We start from the raw sequence: 27,598 nt of genomic DNA, 5'->3' as shown, positions 1-27,598 counted from the left end.
GTTTCAAGTGGTGATTGAAGCCTATTTCACAGCTGCAGGGTTCTCTCGAAACATCTGCTCAGCATTATTAAACATCACCTAGCCTACCGACTTGATATACAAGTGCCCTGTGAGCTACATCTAGATACAGTGCTCAATGCTAAAAGTGAGCTTACTTCTACATGCTCCAAGGTTTTAGGAAATTAAAGAATCGATGCACGGGCAAACCAAATGGGTTCCTCTCCATCACGCAGTTAAGTCATATGGGGACGCCAAGATAAGTTTCAGGTCGGCTGGTTTCACAGTTCATGACTTCACAATTAGACCACCTGTCTCTTCCAAGCACAATGGAAAAGGAATGGGATATACCCTACTTGTGTGTCTTCTAAACCACTGCTGCAACTCCTACCCTGCACTTTCTTCAAGTGACTAAACTAGCCCTCATTTCTACATCAGCAAACGAACAGTATGCACCTTCCCTTTGGAACATGTCTGCCCTTTTGTGGTTGTCAACATAAAACATTGGGATTTCCGTATGGCCTTTCTATCATTTGTATTTATGGAACATATTTTTTGTAAACGTCTATTTGTTTCTGCGAATCGCTACGTCTGTCCCCTTTCCTCCAGGCATTTGTAATTTCGCCCCCTTTAAGGGAATGGGTCCAGGGCAAAATGGGATGCAGCTGCAATTGAAACCAGCATTGGCAAAGCCAACAGTTTTGGCCTTTGTGAAGGCAGTAGATAGGCATTTGCCAAGCACTGTCATAATGGTACCAGCTGGCCATTAGCTGGTAACTGCTGGACCATGGTGGGTACCTGGGCAAGTAATAGTGTCTGTTAAAGTCTGAAATTGTTGGCTTTGCCAATGCATGTTTTAGCAGGACTTCATTGCAAGGACACATGTACCACTTATCAAGTGGCTGTAAGCAAAGTAGGTTAAGACAAGTTTATTACACCAGTAATGCATGTACAACTCCAATTAAGCCATTAACTTCCAGAAGACTGCTTTGAAATAAAACTGGCTTGCACTGAAAGCGCAATGTTTAATGTTGCTGCTTGATAAAGCTAGCGCAAAAAGATCCTTGGACGATGTGTTTCGGGTGAGAATGGCCATAGGTTTTAGCATGGCCATGGGCAGTCAATGTGTGGGTTAATACCCAAACCACACCCACAAGCTGTATGTCCAGATCCATCTCCCTCTTAGCTGTACTCAATGCAATAGTTTTGGCTAATAGGTGGCGCTTAGCGCCCCCTAATGGCCCAAAAAAATGCTCATATCCATTTTGCAGCCACCCCCACTCCCTCATGGGACCTCCTTTTTGCGTGCCTCCTGCTACATCCAACAGTTCTAATTCATTATGAACATAGCAGGAGCATTTAAAACAAATAATATTCTTGGATGCTAACGCGCAATAACTCATTAGATACATTGCCCATAAACATCCCTTTTAATGTATCCTTTTTTTAACATTTAATTTGATTCTATACTTTTAGCTTGGGCTATTAGGGGGCACCCCAGCGCCACCTCTAAGCTGAAACAATTGCATTTGAGTACAGATGGGGAGAATGGCATATGAGGAGGGACACAAAGTGTGTAGGTGCTGTTTGGTTATTTGCCCACCCATTGACTGCCCATGCTAATCCCTATGGCCATTTCCACCCACTCTCTGCCCCTCCCCGCTCACAACACCTCCTCATGGGAACTCTGAGTACAAAGGTTGATGGTAAGGCTTGAGTACAGCAAGCTCAAAGTGCCTGCCAGTGTATTCTCAAGCAGTCTTCTGTGAGTTAACCTTAATTGGAGTGGTAAATGTGCTACTGGTGTACCATAAATGTCTTAAGCAGGTCTGCCATCAGCCGCTCGGTTTATAAGCACTATGTGTGTCCTTCATTGAAGTCCTGTTAAAAGCAAGCATTGGCAAAGACAGCGGTTTTTGCTTGTATATAGTGCTAGGCATGCCAGGAACTGCTGTTGGATGATGCACGGTTACTTGCACCAATTTTGCACCTGCTACCATCAATGGGCAATTAATACCAATACAGCAGTGGCTTTCCCATGCCTACACATAAAGCCCAAACTGTTGGTATTGCCAATGCTTGTTTTATATTTTCTTCAATTTCTTAGTGTTGGTGTCCCTTATGGTTTAGATAATTAATATTGTAGAAACATTCAGAATGACATCCTTTCCGTTCTCCATGTTTGTAGATAGGAGTGCGCCTCTCTCCGTGAACCAGCGTTCAATTCACCGTCCTGATATAATTCTGTATGTTTCCACAATATAAAAATATAGTCCCATGTTTCAAAATCATACTTTTTCATATTCTTACTGGTGAGGGTCTTGGTGAAACACATGTTGAGGAAAACATGCGAGGAAAATATGCACGAAAAAGAAAGCGCAATGAGGACATATTGCATAGAACATGTACAAATAAGGAAACGTACAAATACAGAAACCGTAATAAAAAGACCACGTGTAAATCCTTGTTAGGGAGAATTCCCATAAATGTGTTAATTCCCTTCAACTCAGAGACCGGCAGCAACTTTGCTGGATTTTGAGGACTTGATTTTTTTTACCTGGAAAGTGTGTGAGCCTTTTTTTCCCACTCTTTCCTGTATTTTGATGTGTGTTTTACATTTGTGTTCTTTGACATTGGAGTTTTAAGATAACTCCATAGGCATCCTTTTCATGTGTGTTACACATCACCCTCAGTGCAGTGAGACAGGGATGTCTTTTTAGACTTCTCAAAGGTTTAAATACCTCCTCTGGGATAAACTACTGTTTCCCTGAGAATGTAAAGTGAAATTGACTTTACTAGTCTTTTCCAAATTCATAGACCGAGCACACACCATCTTACAATGGAGTGCTGCAGGGGTTACAAAGTATCCCCTGTGTCTAAACACTCTTGTAGCAGTCAAATACTACTCTTTCCTATTGAAATGGCTGGTGGCAGTGGTTTTATAACGAACTACCATGATTTTTCCCGACCGCGAACAACGGTAGCTAACAATTGGGGCCGCCATGTTTTTCAATATGGCGCCCAAGACCCCTCTGTAAAAACAGACACTGGTCATCTTTTTTCTCCGTTTCTTTGTGGAAAGGCCCTTCTGGTGTTATACTCTGTGCGCCAAACCAGGTTTAGTTCCTTTGTTCGTGAGCCTTTGGTGGGCTTCAGGACTGAAGTCCGCCCTTGTCGTCTGAGTGTCTGGTGTGGGCAGGAAGTGAGGTAGGTGCCCAGAACTCCCTGTGCTTAGTCTCCTAGGAGACCCAAATGCATTCTGGCGTGATTGGCTGGCTGAATGTCCGGCAAGGACAGCCACCCTGCTGGGTGAGTGGCAGCTAGGCTGGAATGAATGGGAGAAAACTGTTTATAAGGCGAGTCTCCAGGACTGGAAGGCAGAGTCGACCACTGGAATGAAAGAACCGAAGACGAGCTGGAAGAGGACGGCTGCTGCAATCGCTGGACCGTTGGTTTGCCCGGTGAAGCCCTGCTGCACATCCGAATCGCAAGAACTCCATTCGACAGAAAAGCACCTTCAAGGATGGCTTCTTCCCATGAGTTGATGGGACCAATCAGCTCAGAAGACACCTGGATACCATTCTCAATGCTGGTTAAGGTTTAGCCAGGGAGAGGGAAACCAGTTTGTGTCTTGAAGTAACGGCTACTTGAACCAAAGTGACTTCATTTTGTTTGATCCGACGACGATCCCATGCAGTGCAGGAGTCGCCTGAAGTCCTTCCTCTTGTACCCACAACAGAGGCTCAGGAACAGCGAGATCTGCAGAAACTGCCAGGAACCAACGTCTTCAGCTGCATCTTTTTGCTTCACATTAAAATACTGTGCCATCCGATTGAGAGATCCTAACTCTCGCGGTGAAAGTTCGTGAAACTTTCCCAACTTGCAGGCCTAATCAGCTTGTGACCCAGCATATCATTCTTTTTCGTCTAAACCACTTCTGAGAACGTTTACAAAGACTTCTCCATTTGTTACCAGAAGTGATCTGTCCTATCCAAGAACACTAGACTATTGACTTTGGCCTGGCCGATTGATTTGAACTGACCCTCCTTGTACACTGAACCTTTGCATTGCCTAACAGAAGTGTTTTCTAATCCATTGTACAAACGTATGTCTTTCTATTCCCATTGAAAGTAATTGAAGTGTCATTTAGCTCCTTTTTCAGGGGAGCAAAAACTGTCCCTACAACTTAGAGTTTGTTACTGTAGTATATTGGTGTTTCATATTAAGTTGATTTCTACTAGTGAATGTTTTCTAAATGATTGTGTAAATAAATGCATAAGTATTTTTTACCAAGAAACCTTCAGTGTAAGTGTCTACTTGAACCACTGTGATTGTGATACTTCTGTGTAAATTCAACTAATGCTCACATTCCCTCTTGGGATAAGCCTTGCTGCTCAGCTCGCTACCAAAGGTGTGTGTTACAGACTTATACTAAAGGTTTGTTTTTCCTTACACCTGCAGTCCTGATTGTGTGTGGTGTTCCCAGAGGGTACTGCATGCAATTCTGCCTAACAATCCTGCACTAAGAGGAGAAACTATATAACCAGAAACTATAGTAAAAAGACTAGAAAGTATAAATCCTGCACAATGAGGAGAAATGATACAAATAAAGGAAACTGAGAAATTGAGAATTGCATGAACATAACTGGTATACAATGGAAAACTATATGAAGGATATGAATATCTGATATAAAACATAGCAATACGATAAGGGTTGCAGATATGATTATATCATTTCTTTTTTGAATACTTGATTGGTTGGATTGTTTCGAACACCCAAATCAAATTAAATGTTAAAAGAAGGACACATTAAAAGGGATGTTTATGGGAAATGTACACAACTCAAAAGGGGAGCGTATTGACTTCCATAATAAGATGGCAATAATTATATTTGGACATTTAACCACATGGACATTTTGTCTATGCATAATAGAAGATGCTATATATATATATATATTCATTCTTTCTTTTCAAAACCATAGATAGAAATATTTTTTCTTTCAATTGGTCATGCCTAATGAGTTATTGCGCTCGAGCATCCAAGAATATTACTTATTCTGACTTCAATTGAAGCATTCTAAGCAAGAATCTAAGTGATATGCTTTGCCGAAGTCTGAATCTCAGTTTTTCAGAGTGGCGCACTGTATAGAAGTTATCCTGCTTATCTTTAATAGCAGGAGCAGTCCTCTTCTAGGGGACAGGTTTTCCAACATCATATCCAATCCTTTGCAGATTTCCACTGGTCCTGCTTTGGCCTTGCCAAGGACTCTGAGCTTTCAACACAGCCCGGCCCTCCCAATGGGCCTTATTCCATTGGCAACAGCCAGGTCTACTAATATTGACAAGGAGGAAACTTTGTTACACATGAATCAATTTATGACCATCTCTACCATAAAGTCATGCCTACAGAGCCGCCTTCTGTCCTCCATTACTACTACGTATTCCTCTGTGACTCCGTGCTCCCTTTGAATGCCTCCAATGGTGTTCAAGACCCTGCCTCTTCCAGAGGGATAATCTGGATGACAAGGAGGTGCTGCCTTCAACCTTGATGGCATTCCATAAAAGGAGCAATTGTTAGCCAGCCTAAGAGGCTTTTCAACAGACATTTCCTAAAAATCAATCTGCGTTTATTAAGGGCCCGCTCTGTCTCTGTTCTGGTACCTTTTTCCCAACGTGAAGGCTATTTGAAACCTGATGACTTACGGAAAAAGCTAAGAGAGCAGGCACCTTTCATGGGCCACTGTCTCCTGATTGTTCTTATATCAACCACACACATGCTTCACAACGGCCTTTTTAACATGTAATGGGGTTGTGGACAATGATATTCAGATCCACAGGGAAGCTCACTACAGCAAGCATTATTTTATTCATGTACCAGGCAAGTCTTGATCCTGGGTTTCCAAATGAATGGGTTGTGGTTTCCATAGTGAGTGCAACATAACAGGGCCGTTTCTATGGGCGGGCAAACCAGGCAAAGCCCTGGGGCACTGATGTAGGGAAGCTGCACAGCAGGGACAGTCTGTAAGTGCCCCTCTGGTAGAGCAGCAAGCCTTTGCATTTTAACATCATTAGGAGGAAGCAGCAACATGCGGGTGAAGGCAGTGGACAATAGTCTGGTCTGCTCATGTCCGTCTAGACCACGATGCAGGCAAAGGCTTAATACTCTACAGATTTTTGTAATGAAGGTTTACACTTTGCACAATAGTGTCTCTTTGTGAAACTAAACATCCTTAAACTGTCCCACAACCTTGGACAGTGTGATAATTGCTACATAAGAGAACTATCGTTGCCACAATAGAGGGTTTGGAGTTTATGATGGAATGAAAATATATTTTTCTGCCGGCTTAATAAGGAACAAAAGACTTCCTGTAGATGTAGGAGGCTGTAGGGGGTAGGCAGTGGTGGAAGACCAAAGTAAATGACCGAATCAAGGTAGATTACATGAGGAACGAAGGAATTGACACTTATTTATCATCTTGTAGCAGGTGATTAGCTTAATTTTCTTGTATTCTGATGTTTTAAGGCAATCATATGAGTTTCTCAATGTTATCTGGACACTGCAGGGGTTTCTTTAAAACAGGATTGTTTTCTGGTATGTTAATCGACCTGAAACCAAAAAGACAACTGCTTTGGTTTGTTACATGAAATCCTAAGACTGGAGAACGCGTGTTCGTGTGACATGGAGTCACAATGCCAAACTATGCTGTATACTGGGATTCAAAAACATCTTTGAGTAAGTAAGGAAAAACACAATGTCGTTATCCATTATGCTTGTTGCTGCCTTTTCAATTTTAGGTAAAGGGGCCAGGAGTTGAAAACTAGGAGGGTAATGGTTTAGAGCTTAATATAACAACTGCCTTGGTTTGGTGTTGTATGCATCCAAAATCAATTTCTTGTGTGTGTTATTTACTATGTCACAGATGGCCTTAATAATTTGCGGACTCCCAAGAAAGTTTTACACATATTATTACACACAGTTCAAAAAGTAGGGGCTGTATCTTGTAACGAGGATGATACAGGCACTTGTATCTGAGGTCCCAGCTGAAAAAGGGAGTTGGGGAGTGTAGCTAGGGCCGTCCCTCTCTCTCTCACCTCCTATGGGATTCCCGCCATAGCCCAGGCATCCGTAATCCCTTGTTAGTATGACTGCTCTGTAGCCACTGCTTCTACCACTTCCTTTTCTAATGGTGACTCTCTGAAAGCCAGCTATCTAACTCCCTCAAGGATTTCCTAACTGGCCCTACACTACCAAAGGTTAGCTAAAAGGTTGGTGTATGTCTGTGCTGTTTGATCATCCAGCCCTCTGTATCTCTTTCCTACTCTGTTCCTTTCACTGCTCTCCTCTGTCCAACTCCACCCTCCTTTTCTCCTCCCTACATCCTTCTCCTCTACTCTCCCTCTTCCACACTACTACTGCTACTACGACTTCACCACTGCTAGTCCTTGCCTCCATCCTTTGATATAACATCTCCCCTTACTACTTCTCCTTCCTACTACAACGTCTCCCAAACAGCTACTCTGCCCAGGCTACTACCAATACTCCTGTTACCATGACTACTCTCCTCCCATCCGCTAGCACTCTCTTCCCATCTACTACTACTCTCCTCGCCACCAAACTCAGGGTTATGGTGCCCTGCTCACCCTTCCACTATGCAAACTCACTACTCACTCCTCCCCATTTCCCTCCTTCACCTCTCCTTCTTCCACCCCTCTCTTCTAGCCTCACTCTCTCCTAACACTTGCTCCTTCTCGCACGTCCTACTGCTACCCCATGCCCCTAATCCCATCTCACACTATCTCTTTCTCTCTTACACACCTTCTGTGCACCTCCCTCCCACTTCCTACAATACACTTATGGTACACTATATACCACTGATAGCACTCACTCTCAAATACCTCACTTTTTCTAAATTCTGCCACCAACTCGCCTACACTCCGCTGTCCGCCTCTTTGCCCACCTCCAGCTCCTCCTGTGACCTCACCTCTCACCTATACAACCCACCTTCTGCCTGTCCTGCTGTCTGCTTTTATAGTGCAGGGCTGGTGGTTCTTTGCCTTTCTCCCACTCCCATTGGCTGCAGCATTCACCTTACTTCCGGCACCAATTGGTGCTGTCTTTTCTCCTATGCAGTCCACACTAAGAAGAGAGCCCACTTCCAACCCCTCGGCGGCATCTAACAACTCAGCCAACATTTTTAAAATCTGCAAGGAGCTGTTCAATCCTGCTGGAGTCTCTACCTCTCCTGTCCCCTCCAAGGCCCTCTGCACAGCCCTGGCTTCTGATTTCATCTCTAAAACCCAGGACATCCTATCCGCCCTCACGTCTTCTCCTCCTCCTCGCTCTACTCTCTACTCTACCTCTGGCCCCCTGTGGCCACCTCTCCTCTCTCTTCCTCTGTCTTTCCTCTGTTCTCCCCAGACAAGGTTTCTAGACCAGTCCGATCTATGAAAGTGTCATCAAAGCAGGTTCTTCCCTGTTCTTCCAAAACCACTAAGGACCGCATTGACACCCTTGCTCCTAACCCCACTCCTTCATCACTGGAGCCTTCCCTTCCCCCCTGAAGCACTCTCTTATGCACCCTCTTCTCAAGAAACCCTCAGCCGACCCTTCCCGCCCAGCTAACTATCGGCCAATCTTCATCAATCCTTTCCTGGGCAAACTCCCGGAAAAGCTGGCCATCTTCCAGCTTAATCGTCATACTGAATCTGTTGGTTGTCTCCATGACCATCAGTCTGGCTTCAGAGCAGCCAGAAGCAGGGAAACTGCTCTCCTGAACATCCGTGAAGACCTGCTCTCTAACCTTGATTCTAATTTCCCCTCTGTCCTCATCTTACTCAATCTCTCTTGTGCCTTTGACATGGTCAACCATGCCATCCTGCTCATTCGTCTCTGTGATATCCTGGGTATCACGATCAGGCCCTGGCCTGGCTGACCTCGTTCCTCTTTGATCGACCCTCCCAAGTCCAACTTGGGTCCTTCCTTTCCTCTATCTCACTCTCTACCTGCGGTGTTCCCCAGGGGTCTAACCTCTCTCCCTGGCTGTTCAACCAATACCTGGCACCTCTCGCCCACCGCATTGCTACTCTCTGCTCCAACTTTCAGTGATATGCGGATGACACTCCGCTCGTTTTCAGGCTCCCCTCTGCCACCTCTTCTCCTTCTCTCATCTCGGTCTGCTATCCCGGAGTGGTGTGCCGCCAATGATTTCTGCCTTAATGCCAGTAAGTGGAGATTCTCCTCATCGGCACACCTACACCCTCTTGGCCCTCTTCCTGCTCCCTGTGAGGCTAAGAGCCTCTGGGTCATCTTCGACTCCACGCTCTATTTTCCTCACATCTCTGAAGTCTCTAAGAAGTCAAACTATCAACTGCACCCCCTCAGAGGTATTCTTCCTTTCCTCTCCTTCCCCCAGAAGCTCACAGTCTGTAAAGCTCTGGTTCTCTTTAGGCTGGACTACTGCAACAGCCTCTTTCTAAATCTGCTTGCTTCTACTCTCCGCCCTGTGCAACTCATCCAGAACAGGACTACAAGACTTGTCCTTGGCCTCAAGCCCAGGGATCATATCTCTCCAGCACTGAAATCTCTGCATTGGCTCCCAGTGGCTGCAAGGATTAAGTTCAAGACCCTCTGCATTGTCCACAAGGCCTTCTGGGGCCTGGGACCTCAATACCTCCAACTCCACTTCGTAAATACCTTCCTACTTGAGCTCTTCGCTCCTCCACCTCCAACTCCCTCAGGGTCAGTCGCTTCTCCAAGCAACGAGTTAGTGGTAGATCTCTTTCTTTGGCTGGGACCTCCCTCTGTAACACGCTCTCTGCCTCCCTGCAACTCTGACACTTGAGGAGAACCATCTCCGGTTCCGGAAGCACCTCAAGACCTTCCTCTTTGCTGCTGCCTTCTCTCTTCCTCTCCCCTGCTGATTTCCTGTCTGATACTGCACTGGTCACCTAGCTACCCTCTTATTTCGGGCCCAGGTCCCTGCCCGCCCAGTTGCACACCCCCCTTGCCTCCTGGCAACCCTTGCACTTGGGTCTGTAACCCTACAGTCCCCCTACCTGCACTTTTGGACACCTGCTGTCTGCACTTACCCTTGCACCTGCCACCTGCTAGCCGCACTTCTTGTTATTGTTTTGATCCCATGTACAGCACTGCCCCCTCCCCTTTCCCATGGCACCCCTCCAACTCCCCTTGCGCAATCTCAAAGTCACTTGGCCTAGTAGGATTGTTGTCTCTGTCCTCTCTCTGTCCCCCCTTCCTTGCCTTGTTGCACCTTGAAACACGTGTGTATAGGCACATTACAAATGCCATATCATCAGGTTGAGAGGGGTAATTTTAAGGTCAAGTCAATAAAACGTTATATAAATGGCAATGATTTAATGTTGGAGGGGCAGTGCAGGGTAGCAGTAGAGGAAGAACTTAGGGAAGCGTATTGTGGTGCGCCACCCCGGCCTAATGTTGTCTAGAAATTGCCCTGCGTTCCTACATACTATTTGAACTTTACTTCAAATGCATGGGATTTTGAAGAAACTAAAGTGTGCTCTTCAACTGTCTCCACTTTGCCGTGGGATGTGGGTTTCTCTCGGAAACCACTCAAGCCATTTTGCGCACCTGTGAGATTCATAATTGTGGAGGGACGGTTAGTGCGGGGATTTCAAAGAGTAGACTTGTGTGAAGTAGAAGGTTTTAACTACGCGCATTCTAAGGTAATGCAGGGCGTGATTTAAAGCAGAGCTTAAAGTAGAGACTATTGCCGTGCTGTGTCTGGGCCTTTGCTGCCTCTGGAGACTTGTTTTGGTGTTACTCCTCAGCGTCTTAATATGTTTCCAATGGAGGCGGTGCGCGCGAGGCCAACAATGTAAGCCTTTCTTCCTTTGAAGGCGCGGCTTGTTCTAATTTGTCATTTTGATTATTTATTTTTAGAAGTAATGCAGGTGTTCCTCAGAACAGAAAATACCATTAACGTCCTTCTGAATTTGCATGTTCAGAAAACAGGCTCTGTGGCCATGCAAACAGTGGAATGATTTGCAGCTCCGCGCGTAGCATGTTTGTTTTCATCGTGAAGTCTTTGTTGTTGCGAGGAGATTCTTGGCATTTTCGCGGGCTGCTTTTTAATTTAACTGGTCGTGTATTGTTACAATGATAGCAGATGCCGTTTTTAAAAACCGGTGTCCTAGGCTCACACACAGGGTTTAGGGTTGCCACCTTCCTTTGAAGTAAAAACCGGATTGAAGCCCCACCCACATTGTAGAAGCCCGCCCAATTGACACGCCCTTTTTATAGATTTGAAACCTGTAGTACAGTAGCAAGTGAAGAGAACACAAATCATGCTTACGTTTTTTTAATGCACCCTTGTTCTTGTTTTTTTTTTTTTTAATGCAATCTGCATTTTTTAAATCAGTAAACACGGAAGGCTGAAATTACATTTCACTAATTTATATAGTATAGATTTTTTGACCTTGAAAAGATGAAAAGTTGAGCTGCTTCTGACAAAATTGGATCCAGTAACTGTTCAGATGTTAACAAGAATTTCATTAAGCCCCCCTGACCATCTTGCCAGATCAATAGATGGTACTCATTTAATTTCTGAAAATGTTATTCATTTTCAAAGCAGCTGTAAAAACATGTCTATAAAATTTATTTTAAGCTTCGAGAATCAGAGAATCCTTCGAGTAGCTCAGTGGGTTGAGAATCTGAGTTGTAGCTGTAGTATTCACATACATCACTGCAGCGGGCACATTTAAACAATCAAGCCAACATTCCAGAAGAATCTCATGGTGAGAAAAGCTCAGAGTAGCTGTTTAACCATTTTATAAAGCGCACTCCAATAACAGAATGGTCTGTATCAATGTTTAAGAAGCACTGCCATTATTGCCCATCCAAATTCATTTTATACGAGCAAGAACGTTTTAAAGCTGGTTTAGGCATATCTAGTATTAAGCTGACTCTTCCCAATCCCTCGCAACTTTTTGCAGCATAGACCAGTCTTAAAAGTAGTATTAATTATGTTAGATGACATAAGACATTGAGTCTGGATATTGAATTGCAACTGACTTCTCACAGTGCTTTCTAGCCTTTCACACGTTTTGTGGAAGAGCACAATACGCTGGGAAAAACATTGCATGTTGGAGGAGGAGTGACACAGAATGAAGGACTGTAGACTCCAGGAGGAACTGGAGAGTGTAAGGTGGGATTTGAGAGTGTGGTTGATAGTGTAGTATAGGGACTGCAGAGTGTATGTTCTGGTTTGGCATTGTGACAGACTAAGCATGCGCATGACTGGTAGAATGAGCGGTTTAGCAGCCTAAGTTATGGGGGAGAATTGGTGAGTGTAAGGGGTGTTGTGTTTGGGGGTTGGAGAACATAGAAAGGGAATGTTTGCACCATTAGAAATGATAATCAATAAAGTTAATAATATAAAATAGGCTGTCGCAATAAACCACACAAGTAGATCAACACAAACCCGGTCCTGTCAAGCCGGGACATCTGGGACTCTCTTCACTTACTACAGGCAAAAGGTGCAAATGGTGACAATCGGGCCTCGCACACCACCACCACCACCACCTTCTCTCCACTCAATCAAAATATTGCAATAAATGCAATTTTGTGCCGCTACATTTTCTTTTTTGTGTCGCAGAATGTTCAATTTTGAGCTGAAATATCCTGCAGGGTATACATAATGAAGTTTCATTCTTCCCAATTGAAATGCAGTTCTACAAATAGCAGACTTGAACGTTGATGTGGGCCTGGTGGCCATGAAAGGTGCACCTCTCAATTTAAATTGGTTAGTTAGATAGATCTAAGAGAGGGGGCTCCATTCCAAAAACCTAGATGGCATGTCCGACACCCTCCACCCCAACCCCCCATCCAGCCCAGGCTGTTCATTCAACAGTGGTTTGCACTCTGGGTCTTGTAGTTTGCAATACACACATTTGGGAAACACTAACTCAAATAGAGATTGGCATTGGATAAAAGCAAACATTGACCACTAGCCAGCTTCTTTCCCACCACTGCCTACTTACTCTGTGTGTTGGTTGTGAAGCAGACATATATATATATATTCCCTCACGCGATATCCGTCGGTTGTGAGTGGTTCATCCTGTGGTAAGTGTTTCTCTGCCTTCTGGTATTCATAGTTCTGCTTTTCATTCATCATTGCAGAGCTGTAAGTGACCGAATGCAAAAGAAGTCAGGACTGCAAGCCCTATTCACACGTGACACTGCAACAACTTGGTGTTTGGCGTCTGTGGAGGGTTGGTTGTATTATTTATAAGCAGTGCTTGCTTTTCTCATTCATTATTGAAAACAGGCAACCGGCATGTTGTTGTGCATAGGAGAAAGTAAATAAAATTTGCAGTTTTGCCAAAAAATACCTTTCTTTTGCTTTCAAATAAGCGGGTAGTTTCGTACATTTCTATAAGCATATCGTTTCTTTCGCAAATAAACCAAATCGCTGTGGCAATCAATTCTCTGAGCTTGGCTTTAAATGTATATGGGCCATGAAAATGAACAGTCCCAACATCGACACGGCACTTTGCATGGCGTGTTGAATTTTTGCACATGAAAGGATCACTGAAGGTGAGCGTGCCCCATGCTCATTTTCCATTGATTGTTGCTTGGCCCCAACAGCCCTTATCTGACCAATAGAGCTGTAAATCGTAGTTCAAAGAAACACTGCAGGAAGGGCGTTCCGATGTGCCTAGCACACACCGTTAAAGCTGACGGGCCGCTGCTGCTATGCCCCTGGCTTCTGAGTCTTGAAACTCAGACTGCTGCTGTCCATGACATTACAATCCGGATGTATTTATTGCTTGCCAACTGGCGACTGGACACATCTCGAAAAATAGTCACTCTGAATGCACTCTACTCACACAGCTTTGGCTAGAGTCACCAGATTTTCAAAATAAGAAAACGAGACAGTCTACCAACATAAAAAAACAGGACTACAATTTGACTGTGGCTACCAGGAAAAGTGGAGGGGTTGTGGACAGAGGAGAGGAAGGGGGAAATTTAAACTGTGCAGATTTGGCTGAGACTGTAAGCATACTAAACACAAAGACCTGAAGCCGTGTCTGTTGAACAATTTCGTGTATATGGCTGTACAGGGGAAGGTCGGTGGTTGCAACCCACTCATGCATGGTGACAATCCGACTTTAACCAAACTGTTATAAGATTCGTTTGGTGCCTACCAATTGAAGTTTTAAGTCGAATTGTTGGCAACATCTGTACGCTTGCAGCTGCACACGACCCTATCCTCATAACCTGGACTAGGGGGAATAGAGTGGCCAATTTCCGGACAGAACCGGGATGTCTGGTAACATTACCTTGGGCACATCCAATGCTGGCAATAGGCCGGATTTTCCAGGATCCGGAAAATCCATATGCACCCTGCGTTTATTTTAGTGTGTTTGGACTGCTTTAAACACTGCTGCAGTGCCGAATCTGGGATTTGAATTCGGGTAATTAGGATTAGGATCAGGGCAGGCACCCATATGATCACTTAAGCATCTGATCAGGATCCATTTGCAATCTCTTGTTAAGTTAGTACGTTGCATGACTTATTTAAAACAGCCTTTTTAGGTTCCAAAGGTGTGCACCTTTTATACTTTGTTTGAAACATTATAGGGAAGGACCCTTCTTTGGGTTATTTTGTCCTTCCACTGGCAGGTACCCCACGACTTTGCCAAAAGCAACACTTCTTGGATTCCCCTTGGTCTGGCGTTCCCTGTTCTGCCACTGTCCACTGTCACAGAGCACAGACATCACTGTGAGACTGATTCGCCAGCTTGCCAGATCTGATTCTATCGTATCGAATGGCAGCCAGTGATATAATCGTTCCCCACAATGTTGTTCACAGAAACGAGACAACAGAAATACAGATATTTACCATTAGTGGCACATAATGTCGTCCCACCTTCTGTTTAATAAAGAATATCGTGGCCAAGGAGTACTGGGGGAGGACTAAGAGGAGAGGTGGTGGTTCAGGGGCTGTCCCCTTGAAAGGGTTTGGTTTAATTAATTGTAATCGTGGTTATATCTGGGGGAGTGTCATGGCACTCCGCCATTGGCCAATTCCCGGGCTGGCATGCCATTCCCCCAGGGTCACTGTCGGTATGGCTTTCGGCGCAGCACTCCCTCTTATTCTGGGAGTACTTTGCTGACAGACATGCTGCCAGCCAGCGCTGCATGGCTCTCAGTGTGGTGCACCCTCTCAGCCATCCTGTCAGTGGAGCACGTTTGGACATGGTTGCTGGAAACTAGCCAGTTCCCAGCAGATTTCCTTTTTTTGTATTGTTTTTTTTTATGCGTTTGTCTTTATAGACTTTATAGACCTTGGGCTGTACTGGCAGATCTATGGAAAACATATTTCAGAGGTGGGTAGATGCTGATTTCATGCTGGCCGTGCTACATTAATTTACACCAGTAGATGCCACTCGTGATCTCAATCAACAAAAAGAAAGCTACTGCTACCGAGGGGTGTTGGCAAAATTGGATGTATTATTCAAAGCCTAATTTGTACACCCAATATCGATTAAAGACATGATCAAATCATTACATTAGTATTGAATTCCAGAAGGAAACACGCAGAACGACAAACAGGTAAAGTAGATAAAAAAAATGTTTTCTATGCATTAGCTTGGTACTACACAAAATGTGACAAATTTGAACAAACCAGAACAAAGGAACTGGTACCAATGGTCAGAAAAAACAATGAATATGACAAGACAATACAACAATGAAGTAAATAACAGACAACCAGTTTGTAAATGAAAAATATATCCCAAAAAGATAAATATTTAAAAAAAACAAATAATTGTCGTTCATGCTGAACTGAATACTCACTGATGGGTCATTTCGTCATATAACCACACATAAGCTTATCTTTAAATCCAACATCATTTGATAAGGTTTTTGCCGTGGCCACACGCCCTAATTCATTTGAGTTGTCACAGAAAGGAGAATTTTCTCCGAAAAAACCAACATCAATGGAAACATTTTCATCTTGTAGCCAATAGTGCCAGAGTGCAACAACCTATCTGTGTTGCCAGTCCCTAAGGTTGAAAAAATACTTGGGGCAGAAAATTGATCCTGCCTTGAAACAATCCTTAAGCAGGAATAGTTCGTGGCTCACGCTCGAATCAGAGGCACCTTGTGCCGGATGGCCTGCAAGAACAGAAACACATCCATGGAAACACGTTCATCACTCCATGATCTAGCATTGCTCCTACAGTAAATACACCTCCCTGCTATTGTTGCCTCGAAGTGATGCTGCAATCCCAGCTAGTGGAAACAGGCCAATGCTGATTTTTCTCATTGTTTTAAGTTTTGCGGCTCATTAACTCTTTTGTTGGCATATTGTGACGTTTTATCTGAAAGCTTCTAAAAATCGGATATCACGATATTTCTGGGTCGATATTTTTAATCCTGTACTTTCTTTTATCTGTGTTTGCTATTTCTGTGTACTTTATTTTTGTACCAACATTTATCCCAAAACGTATTTCCACAACAATTATATCACATACAACAGTATCGGACATCATGAAATGATAACGTGTAGAAAAGGTACCAGACCTGCCTACATTTGAAAAACATTAAAAACTCGATTTACGTCACTTGTGGCGCCAACCATAGCCACACAAGAAACCACCCTCCCCTGCACGTTTAAAAAAACAAAAGCCAACTACTTTGCCACATATGGCGGGGTTTGCTTGCTATACTGTATAACTATTCCGCTTGTCCCATATGCGCAGCATGTCAACAAACATGCATTCATGTCCACATCACATTTTCATGCTGCCGTTATTGCATGTGAAATCTGCCTGTTTTTAGCACATGCTAAAGGTAAATTGATTTCATAGGAATCCATTCTAAGTGCTTGCCACAAGCATTAATTGTGTTAGATTCCTTCCTACCACAGATTTCTCGTTTTACATGCATCTGGTCTGTCACCAGGTGTGTTTGGAAACATTTTCAGCCATCAGACCTGCTTGGCACTGTTGCACTGGACGTAATGTTAAAGCCAGTATATATGGTGCCACCATGCCCCCAGACCTCAGTTCCTTGTTTCTATATACTCAGTACGCTGCTTGGAAAGTTACTAGCATCATGTCGCATATTCCAAATGCCTCGGGCTTCAGGCGTTGTTTGGATTGCAGGAGGCAAATATCGGATCTCCACAATGTTTGCCTTTATTGCCTTGGGGAGGATCACAACAGAGGAGTGTGTATCCTGCAATGCATGACTAAGGCACTTTGTGAGTTTGCCCCCGAAACGCTTTACTTCACTCCACAAAGGAGCGAAAAGAGCAAGGAGATAGATGCTGGAAGCTTGCCTTGGGAAGCTAAGTGGCAAAAGCTTTGAACGCCACTTGTGCTTTAGCGAAGTACACACAAGCCTTATCGGCCTTGTCTAAGGCAGTAATAATTTGTCAACACAGGGGACGAACGATGGGTTTGCCTCCTAATGGAGAATAGAAAGGGAGATGCAAGTTAGACACTCCAATCTAGCCTTGATTCCATGGTCTGTGTTACCTGGCTGGGCCGTTATTCCCTGGCATTCCCGATAGAGCACTTTATGGTTTGGTGAAACTGCTTGACACATCATTTGAAGGCGACGGCTTCTTTGGGATGTGGGCTGATGGAGAAGAATACAGCCTCCAAAACCACAGGCACAGGCAAAGGGCCTCTGTTTAGCTGTCCAACAGCACTTGTCTTCCACGTTAAGGTGTCGTTCCTTTGAACCCTTCCCCACTTTCCCTCTCTGGTAAGATCAGCAGTGTTGCCTTCTTCACTCAAGGGGCAGAGGTGACTAGAGAGGTGCAATTGCAACTTCTGCTGTCCCCTTTGCTGCCCCTGGCCATAAACCTCTTTCATTTTGAATGTGTCCATTCTTCTCTAGTGGGTGAGGGTGGGATTGTGCCTGTTTGTTAAGGGATGGCTTCTGACAATTTCCAGTGCTTGGGCCTTTCAGGTTGTATTGAGGTATACTGTGTTCCTTTCGTTCAGCGGCCACCTAACCTTACACCTTCTTATCCTTCTCCTTCAGAGTTCTCTGCTCTTGGTGGAGGTCTCTTGGAAAAGAAAGTCATCAAGCTGATGCCTGCCAAAGAATGAGGGAGGGGTAGTGCTGTCTGTATTTTAACTGTATTGCATTATTACTGAGTAACGTGTTTCCCGATTTTGACAGGCAACATGGTGGCCATGCACCAGCTTAACAAATGGGATGGTGTTGGTTCACTGCCTGTGTGCAGGGAAGCATTGCAACTATGGTTTGTAATGGTTTATTGAGAGGCCACCCTCAAAACAGGGAGTTCCTTCACTCAAGGTGTTGCGCAACAAACTGTTTAACAGATTTTTTATTCGGCCGTATCTCCAATTCATCTACTACCCCTTGGATTCCTCCCCCTGAGCTACCAATGAGCCAAGAACCAGACTGGTGTACAGGAAATATGTTTAGGTTTATTTGGATTAAGTGTTACGAGACCCACACTGAAATGCCAAACACCACTTTATCCATGGCACAACACAATACGCTTCTCTCAACATAAATACATTTCAAACGTGAGTTGAAAATATCATCAATCACAATTCTTTACTTTCTACAAATTACACTTCAAGAAAATAATTAGCGCTGGTCAGTGAACACATTGATAGATGTAATGCTGTTTAATTTTGATTTTCCTGCGCGCTTAAAAGACTAGCAGTTTATTTTTGCAAATTTGTGCAAATGCATGTGGCAATTATTATTTCACCCACACTTCCGCTTTAAAATAAACACAGGGTGTTTTAGCGGTTTGTTTTTCAGACCCCCTCTGCTATGGTCAGGGTTAGGGCAGTCTGACATAAAAATTGGATTGATCTGGGAATTTTGGATTTTCCATCCTGCTTCACTGAAAGGCCTGTGTTGGGGAAGCTGGATGGTAAAATTGGGATGATTTGAGAATTTCGGATTTTCAGTCACCCACCCCCACTTAAAGGCCAGTGTTAGGGGAAAATTGAACAAAAGGATTGGACTGGTATAAGAACCAAAATACCCCTCTTACTTTAAGAAGTCGGATCAACAGGACAAAAAGGATTAACCAATTAAATTATAGGCTATAGTTTTTCAACGCACACTGGGATGTGAGCTTTGTTAATTTAGAATTTTAACAAAAATCGCCCTGCAGTGTTCTACCAAATGGGGAATTAATTAAATTAATCTTTTTAGTTAAGTAGGATAAGGATTTACACAGTTTTGCCCCGCCCTCCCCCACTGTAAAGGGAAAGGATTTAAGGCAAGCAGATTCCCCCAACTTTTGCTTTCCCAGGGCTTAGTTCTACTTACATAGAAAGCCTCTGTTTAAAGGTGAGGAAAATGGGCTGCGTTTAAGGACACTCTGAAAAGATAGGACAGGGGTCTGTTCACTCCACTCTCCACCATAGGGCCCAGTCAGCTTTTAGTTCTTCCTACAAATAGACCGCTCCATCCAGATGCACTGTTAGCAATCCCCTCTGGTGTTTCCTTGCAGCTGTCAGATGGTAAGTTTAGGCAACCCTCCTGGTAGTAAATTGCCACAGCTCTGTCTCTTCCTCCTAGTGCAGTCCCTCTTATATAACAGCGATGACACCATCAAGTTTACAATCTTGGGGAAGTAATCTGCAAGAGTTCTCGCAAATAGGATTGGACGGTTACCTTTCTCTCTACTCCCAAATCCAGCCTCCATCTCAGGATTGGTTTAGGGGTCTGGAGCAACGTATGGCAATTACCTTTTGTAATCCCCATTTATACTTATTTCATATTTTGGTAAAAATCTAGTTATCCAGCAAAACTTCAGAATTTTACTCGCAACTGCCATAATAAATATATATTCAGATTCAGCTAATCATGGGGAATTAAATGAGACAGACAGGGGTGCAGCATTTTGCATGGCTGTGTGGCACTTTTCTGCCCTTTTCACCAAATGCATAATTGTTAGAAAGATGCAATTTATTCACCATATTCCTAATTTTACCCTCCACCCATCCACCAACTCCCGAATTTGGAACATTTTCAGATCAGCCAGAAACCCATTTTAGATGGCCATTACAGTTCCCTAAATCGCAGGTGGCGGAAGTTTGTATCCCCAACATCTCCTGGAAAAGTCCTAATAAAGGCTGCATGAATAAAGAAAATCTGACTTATTGTTGCTGGGAAAAAGGCCTAAATGATATTTCTTTTAAAGTAATAGTACATATTCATGTGGGACAAATGGCAATTCTCCTGCCTCCCGGCCGTTTATTCTCACTGGGCCCGTCGGTAACCAGAGTTTTTTTTTATCAATCTCTTTATGTTGGAAGCTTGCTCTTTTCAAGTTGGAGATCAAGCCACTCATAATTGTAGCCCCCCCCCGCCTTCACACCTTCTGTCTACATTCTGGTCATGCTCCAGCCAAGGTCAGTTGTCTTTGCACAGAGCCCAGCCATCAGGGACAACACCTTTCAGGAAGGCCACATTTTATGGCCTTTGTAAACACTAGGGTGTCAGCCTTCCAGTGGGGGAGTTCTTTGTGGCATGTGTCCCGCAGCCAGAAAAAAGGTTTGCCTCTGGCCTACGGCAACCTTTCCATGGAAAACAAAGTGGGCCTTTTTTTTCAAATGTCTGTTGATATGTTGCATGTGAAACATGTATATACATTACCTTTTTGTCAACACACATCATGCACCTGACATTTTTCTTTTAGAAGTGGTAACATTTTCACATTTAAACTGAAAACACGCATGCAAAGCCGTTTCTATGTCAGTCTTTAAAAATCCTGTTTTTCATGTGAAAGGTACTTTGATTTTCTTATTGCTTTTTGACTTGAAATGCTGCTTTTCCTTTGGTAATGACTGGTTGCCATTTCCACACAGCCCATTTTAACTTGAAAAATACACATGCAAAACTGTTTTTGGGTCATTGTTTAATAATTGCAGCCACATGCGCAAAGCCGTTTTTGTGTTGGTGTTGAAAAATCCTGCTGTTCATGGGAAAGGGACCTTTGATTTGGGGCCTTTGTTTGCACCCCACAGGTTCCTGTCTGTGCAGAATGAAGTATCACAGTCTGCTGCCCATCTTGCATAAAATGAGAATGTGGTTGCAAATGCCTTGAGCTGGCAGGCGTTGATATGCTACGAGTGGAAGCTCTGCTGAAGTTCTGGACATGGTGTTTGCATGTTGGGTGACCCCTTGGGTGGACCTCTTTGCCTCCAATGTTACCATGAATTGCAAGTGTTTCTACTCCAGGGAATCTTCTCATTAGGGAGCCCTATGGGACACACTGACTTTTGAGTGGAACTTGATCTCCTCTATGCGGTCCCTCTGATTCGTGTCATCCATTTGGCTCTCAGGAGACTGCAGAAGTTCGGGTCCACCATGATCATCATCACTCCAGACTTGGCTTGGGGGGCATGGTACCCAAAGCTTCTGGACATGCCCATATGTCTGCATTGATGCCTTTCAGTGAGGGTCTACCCATCGGGGAGGGTAGGTTCCTCCACATAAATCTCTGCTGCCTCAATTGCCATGCTAGGCTGCTGACGACAACGTTCTGAATGTTGTCTTTCTGCCAGGATGTCGCAATTAAGTCCATTTATGCCTGTTGGTGACTTGGTTCCGGGAGCAGGGTCTGGACCCTTTGATCTGTGCAACCTTCTATGTGCTGGATTTTCACCTCTTTTTCCTGGCACGGCTTCAGTGAAGGGGTACATGGGCGCTATTTTGGTCTTTAAGTGGACCCCAAAGCAGGGCTCATTTTTCATTCTAACCACCGTTATGCAGGTTTTGGTGGAATTTCTAACCAGATTCCAAAATGCCAGTTTATTGTCCTACACAGGGTTTCAACCTTATTTTTACACCCCTTATGGCAGCTCCATTTGATCCTTTATATTCTCGCTCCTTGGGATTGCTATCATTGAAGGCGATTTCCCTGGTTGCTATAACTTCAACTAGGTGGGTACATGCGCATGTGCTCGAGGTTCTAACGAATAAGCCTTCCTACTTTGTTTTCTTCAAGGAGAAGGTCGTGAGATTAAGACTGAGACTGACTTTCCTTTCCAAGGTCATGTTGAACTTTCATCTCGAAGATCGATGTTTCTCGTTTTCTTCCCTCTGCCTCACCCTTCTAAGACGTATATGCTGTTTCACTGCTTGGACCCAAGAGGGCTTGATTTTGAAGAATTTATAAAGCGCACCAGACAGAATAAACCGTATTCGGGCGCAGATGTTAACTAAGGCTGGAGCGATGAGCCACAGAGGAAGAGCAGGAGTAGAGTTCTAATTCTACCACTTTCCTACTTATTTGAATAGGAAGGTTTTCAATTTCTTCCTAAATATGTCCAATGTTTCACACATTCTAATTTCCAGTGGAAGTTCATTCCAAACTTTAGGGCCAAAGGCTCTAAAGGTTCTTTCTCCTCTTGATACATGTTTAGTTCGAGGAGTGCAGATCAGGAGTTTATCCTTTGAGCGTAGGTTCCTTTTGGGGTGATATGATGTAATCTTATCAGCCAAATACGCTGGTGCAAGCCATTTCAAACATTTAAAGACTATGAATGCCGTCTTAAACTTAATTCTATCCTCCACCATCAGCCAGTGGATGGATCTCTGTATTGCTGACACATGATCTTGTTTTCTAAGGTTCCCGATTACTCTAACTGCTGCATTCTGCACTCTTTGAAGTCTAGCCGTTTATTTTTGGGGGATTCCCGCTCGCAAACTGTTACAGTAATCCAAGTGGGGGTTAGTCATTGCCCCCACCACCGCTGCCCTATCTTCCATTGGAATATAAGGTAGTATACTCCGTAGGGATCGTAATGCAAAATGTACTGCTCTTACCTTTGCTCCCACCTGGATCTCATTTCCCAAATTTTCCTGCCACCAGCATGCTACGTTTTTAACTTTTTTGGCGTATTGCAATTGTTCACCTAAAATCAGTGGAGGAGGATTTTGTCTTTCCTGTGACATTTTATTCTTTGGACCAAAAAATATAATTTCTGTTTTTGCTGCGTTTAGCTTTAGGTGGTTATCAGTCATCCACTCCTTAAGTTCTTCCATGCATTGATTGAGTCTTTCGAAGGCATCCTGACTATTCTAGAGTTCCATATATAGTTGTGTGTCATCTGCATATGAGTGAAACAACAAACCATATTTCTTAAATATATTCGGAAAACTGGGTGGAAGTACAGATTGAAAATGAGAGAGGATAGGGAGGAACCTTGGGGAACCCCACATTCCAGCTCAACCATCTGGGAGATAAATCCATCCAGTATAACCCTCTGCGATCTATCTTTAAGAAATGATTCAAACCATCTCACCACTTGTTTAGATGCTTTTCCCACTTGCCCTATTGGTTATGATTCACGGGCTGTCTTTTGGACAAGGACATCAGGACGGGTGATCAGCTCTCAGTGACTTATAGTTATGCGCATGTAGGCGTGGCTGTTATGAAGCAGGCTCTGTTCAGGTACATTTTCCTCTTTTTGACAGTTTTATGATTTGGCTGGGAAAGATGTACCTTATGGCCTTGGGGCTCATTCAACAACGGATCTGACAGATATCTGCTTTGCAGAGCATTGTCCTTGTTCTGGACACATCAGGTGGGTAAGTGGGCTTCGCTGCTCACATTTTCCAAGCATTACTTTCTGGATTCATTGTAAGGACAGGATGTGGCTTTTGGTCAAGCGTTCCTCCAGTGTGTCCTAGTGTAGGTGGATATTCTCACTTTACCTACTTCAGGTTATGTACTGTTTTGAGAGTCGATCTAACACGACAAATCTTTGAGAGGAAGGAATCAATTAGAAGAACAAATGACATATCTCTTGGTAACTTTCTTTCTGATTGATTAACCCTTCTTCAACAGATTTCTCATTGCCTTCCGAACTTGACTCTCTTGATGGATAACACGTACACCTCCTGCTGTTCTGTAGTCTCTCGGCTGCTGAGTGTCAGAGGAAAAAAAAAGAGAAGATATATATATATATATATATATATATATATATATATATATATATATATATATATATATATATATATATATATATATATAGTGCCACACCCAAGCCGAAACACCTTTGCACCTACTGGATTATCATGCGCCTCCTATCATTTTTAGCTTCCCAATCAGACCGGCAGGCACCACAATTGCCTTTCTCATTTACTATAAAGCACAACCTTCTGGGTAGACCTGCTACCCGTGTCCTGTCTTTCATGCACAGTTATTAATTCCCACTTTCGTATCTTATAACCACGTTCAAACGATCCTGTGCATGTTCACCCATCCTATCTGCCTATGGTTCTGTGAGACCTACATAAGAACCTGTCGAGTTTTCTCTTTCCGGTTTTCCCCAGTTGCGTTTTAGAGGTAGAACTAGCCCTGCTTCTCCAAACGTAATTGGGGAACCCTTACATTCATTTCAGTAACATAACGTTCTTAGGGGCTTCTGATAGACTTTGTATTGATAGCCAGGGTAATGTTCTGTTCCGTTACACATCATTTGTAGAGCAGCCACTTGGACTACTACTTATGCATTCTGGGAACATTATACTCAATACCCCTATAAAAGCCTGTAAATATTGTTTGAGGGGATTGGGTCCTCTGACGTATTCCATACCTATGACAGGTAATCACCACAGCTGTGCTGCTTCGGAAAATATTCGGCTCCTGCGTCGATGACGTCGATTCGCTGTCCTTGAGGGCCTCCGTCGGGCCGACGTCACCGGATGTTATAAGTAGGACGCACAATGCCTGTAGCCTCAGTTCCGTTTTTTCCCGTGAACGTGTTCGCTTCGGAGATCTCGGCGCGCCTCAGTTCTATTCTTTCGCTTTTTCGAACCTGTTCGTTTGTGAAGATTTCCATGATGTCTTCGTCTTCTTCTACCCCGCGGCTGGGTTTCAAGAAGTGTTGGGAGTGCGGTTCCAAGATGATGCTGACTAACCCGCACAACGCCTGCCTCTGGTGCCTCGGTGAGGACTACGCCACGGACGATTGTGATGAGTGCCAGTCGTTAACATCGAAGGCCTTGCGGAAGCATAAGAAGAAGCTTTCTGTCAGTAAGGTGTCCGAGCCCCGGAAGTCGAAATCCACTGGGCTTTCGACTGACGATTCGAGGGGCGACTCTCCGCATTGTTGGTGTAAGTCCAGGGGGTCTCGGTCTTGGAGTGGGTCCCACCATTCCTCTGCCTCTTCGAGGCACTCACGGAAGTGCTGTCACCGGTCGCCTTCCTCGTCTGAGGATTCCGCCCGTCGGCGGGTTGCTTGTTCCAACAAGCATTCCACTCCTGCGGAATGGGATTTATTTCGTAAGGAGATGATGGCGATTTTTCAGTCGCAGGGCTATGTTCCGTCCACGCCGTCGAAAGACGCCGGCAGTGAACGTGCTAGAGATGCTGTTCGCATGCCTTCGGGCTCGAGCGGTCATCGCGATCACCGAGCACCTTCGAGGTCCCGGTCGGATTAGGTGGATCGCTCTAGCCATGCCCGCTCCAGGTCCCGGTCCTCGAGACCGTTGGAGCCTGTGAGGTCTTCTAAGAAGACATCAACGCTTTGGCGCTGAGGCCGTCGAAGGACTCTCTCGAGGCTCAGCCTCTGAGGCAGCTGTCGACGCCATCGGCGCCCAGACTGTCGAAGGACACACTTGGGGCTCCGCCCTCTAGGCCTGTGTCGATGCCTCCGGCGCCACGCGCAACGTCGACGCCTATTCTGTCGACGCCTTTTGAGGAGGCTTTATCGGAGGTGCCCAGGAGACGGGTGGAAACTTCGAGAAAGGCCCTGCAGAAGTCAGTAGGGCCTGTATTTGAGCCTTTTTCTGTGCCCTCATCCAGGGATTTATTCCAGCCTCTGGATTACATCTCTGAGGTGGATGAAGGGTCTGATGAAGGTATGGTTCCTGAAGAGGTTCCTGACAAACTCATGTCTGGTCATAGCCAGCTAGAAGACCTGCGTCAGTCCTTGCACGACGCCAGTGGGCTGGACACATCTCCGGAGGTTGAGTTCGGTAGGCCTGAGCCTGGCACGCACGCCGAGTCCTCGTACTGGCGCCTTATGGATTACTGGATTTTCTGCAGGATGACCTGACGGATATCCTTGACCAAGGTCCACCAACTGACCCAGTACTACCATTCCATATGGCCTTGCAAGAAAGGTGGCGGTGGCTTGGACTGCTCCGGAGAGTCTCCCGCCAGTGAGCAAGACTTTGCCGAAAAAATACCGTCCAGCCAGTAGCGACCCCAGCTGGTGGTGCAGGCAGCTACGGCCCCGGCAAAACAGGCGTCGTACTCTACCATCCCTCCTGATAGGGACAACAAACGTTTTGATGGCTGGGCGAAGAAAGTGTTTTCTTCAGGCGGTATGGCTTTACAGGCAGTCTGTGTGGGCCTTAGCACGTTTCACTCGTACTCTGTGGAATTGTGTCTCTTTGGCGGCTGAACATATTCCTGAAGGGGAGAAACGGGATGGCTTTCTTGCTCTTGTTCAGGATGGCAAGGATGCTATGTGTGAATCCATTCAGTCGGGTCTGGACATGGCAGAATGCGCCAGCCGGTCCAATGGCGGCGAGCACCGTAATGCGCAGATTTGCGTGGTTGCGGAAGTCTGGGTTTGCGCCTGATGTCCAAGCCCGGCTTCTCAACATGCCCTTTGATGGTGAACATCTTTTTGGCAGCAAGGCTGATGAGAGCCTTGAGAGGTTGCAGACCTCCAAAGCTGCAGCGAAATCTATGAGCGTTGCAGTTCGCCAACCTCTGCCTTTTCGTCATAGGGGACAGCAATGGAGGGGAGGTTCCTTTCGATATTACTCATCCTTTGGTAGATCAAGAGGAGCTGCAAGTCAAAGGGGCCACCGTAGGAGTACCAGAGGTGGAAAACGAGGTACTCGAGGTGCCAAGGCCGCTCGGGTAGTTGCCACTTTACCCTCTGGCAATGCCGCAGCCGCTTCGGCTCAGTCATGAGGCCATGTCCCATGGTCCGCCGGTTGGGGGAAGGCTGGCGCAGCATCTTGTAGAATGGCGTGCCATTACTTCAGATGTGTGGGTTCTGGAGATCATAGCCCACGGCTACTGTCTTCCTTTCCAGCAGAGGCCTCACGACAATCCACCAGGGAATCTCTCTTTGAAGAGTCCGGATCCGCTCCTTGCGCAGCAAATAAAATCCCTGCTGGAGAAAGGCGCCATAGAACTGGTGCCTGCAGCGGAGAGGAACAAGGGATGGTATTCCCCTTATTTTTTGATTTCGAAGAAGGACTGAGGATTGAGACCCATCATGGACTTGCGTGGTTTGAACAAGCTCCTCAGGAAGGACAAGTTCCAGATGGTTACTCTTTCTCAAGTCCTCCAGGCCCTTCAACTTCAGGACTGGTTGGGGTCTCTCGACCTGAAGGACGCTTACTTTCATGTGCCGGTCCATCCCAAGCAAAAGAAGTACCTGAGGTTCGCGGTTGGCGACTCGCACTTTCAGTTTCGGCTCCTACCGTTCGGATTGACCTCCGCCCCGAGGGTTTTCACCAAGCTCATGGTGGTGGTGGCAGTGTATCTCAGGAAAGTGGGGATTCACGTCTACCCCTACCTGGACGATTGGTTGATCAGGGCGCGCTCTCCCGAGCAAGTCCTGGATC

General features: G+C 45.0%; 1 protein-coding gene across 1 annotated transcript in view; it reads left to right on the top strand.

Moving 5' to 3' along the window:
* Positions 1-27,598, top strand: part of ATF6 (activating transcription factor 6) — a 946,910-nt gene that overhangs the window by 234,592 nt on the left and 684,720 nt on the right. The gene's annotated exons all lie outside the window — the stretch shown is intronic.

The sequence above is a fragment of the Ambystoma mexicanum genome, chromosome 1q, assembly GCF_040938575.1.
Source record: "Ambystoma mexicanum isolate Mex_15411 chromosome 1q, UKY_AmexF1_1, whole genome shotgun sequence".
In the NCBI taxonomy this organism is placed as follows: domain Eukaryota; kingdom Metazoa; phylum Chordata; class Amphibia; order Caudata; family Ambystomatidae; genus Ambystoma; species Ambystoma mexicanum.
This window is presented reverse-complemented; position numbering and strand designations above follow the sequence as displayed.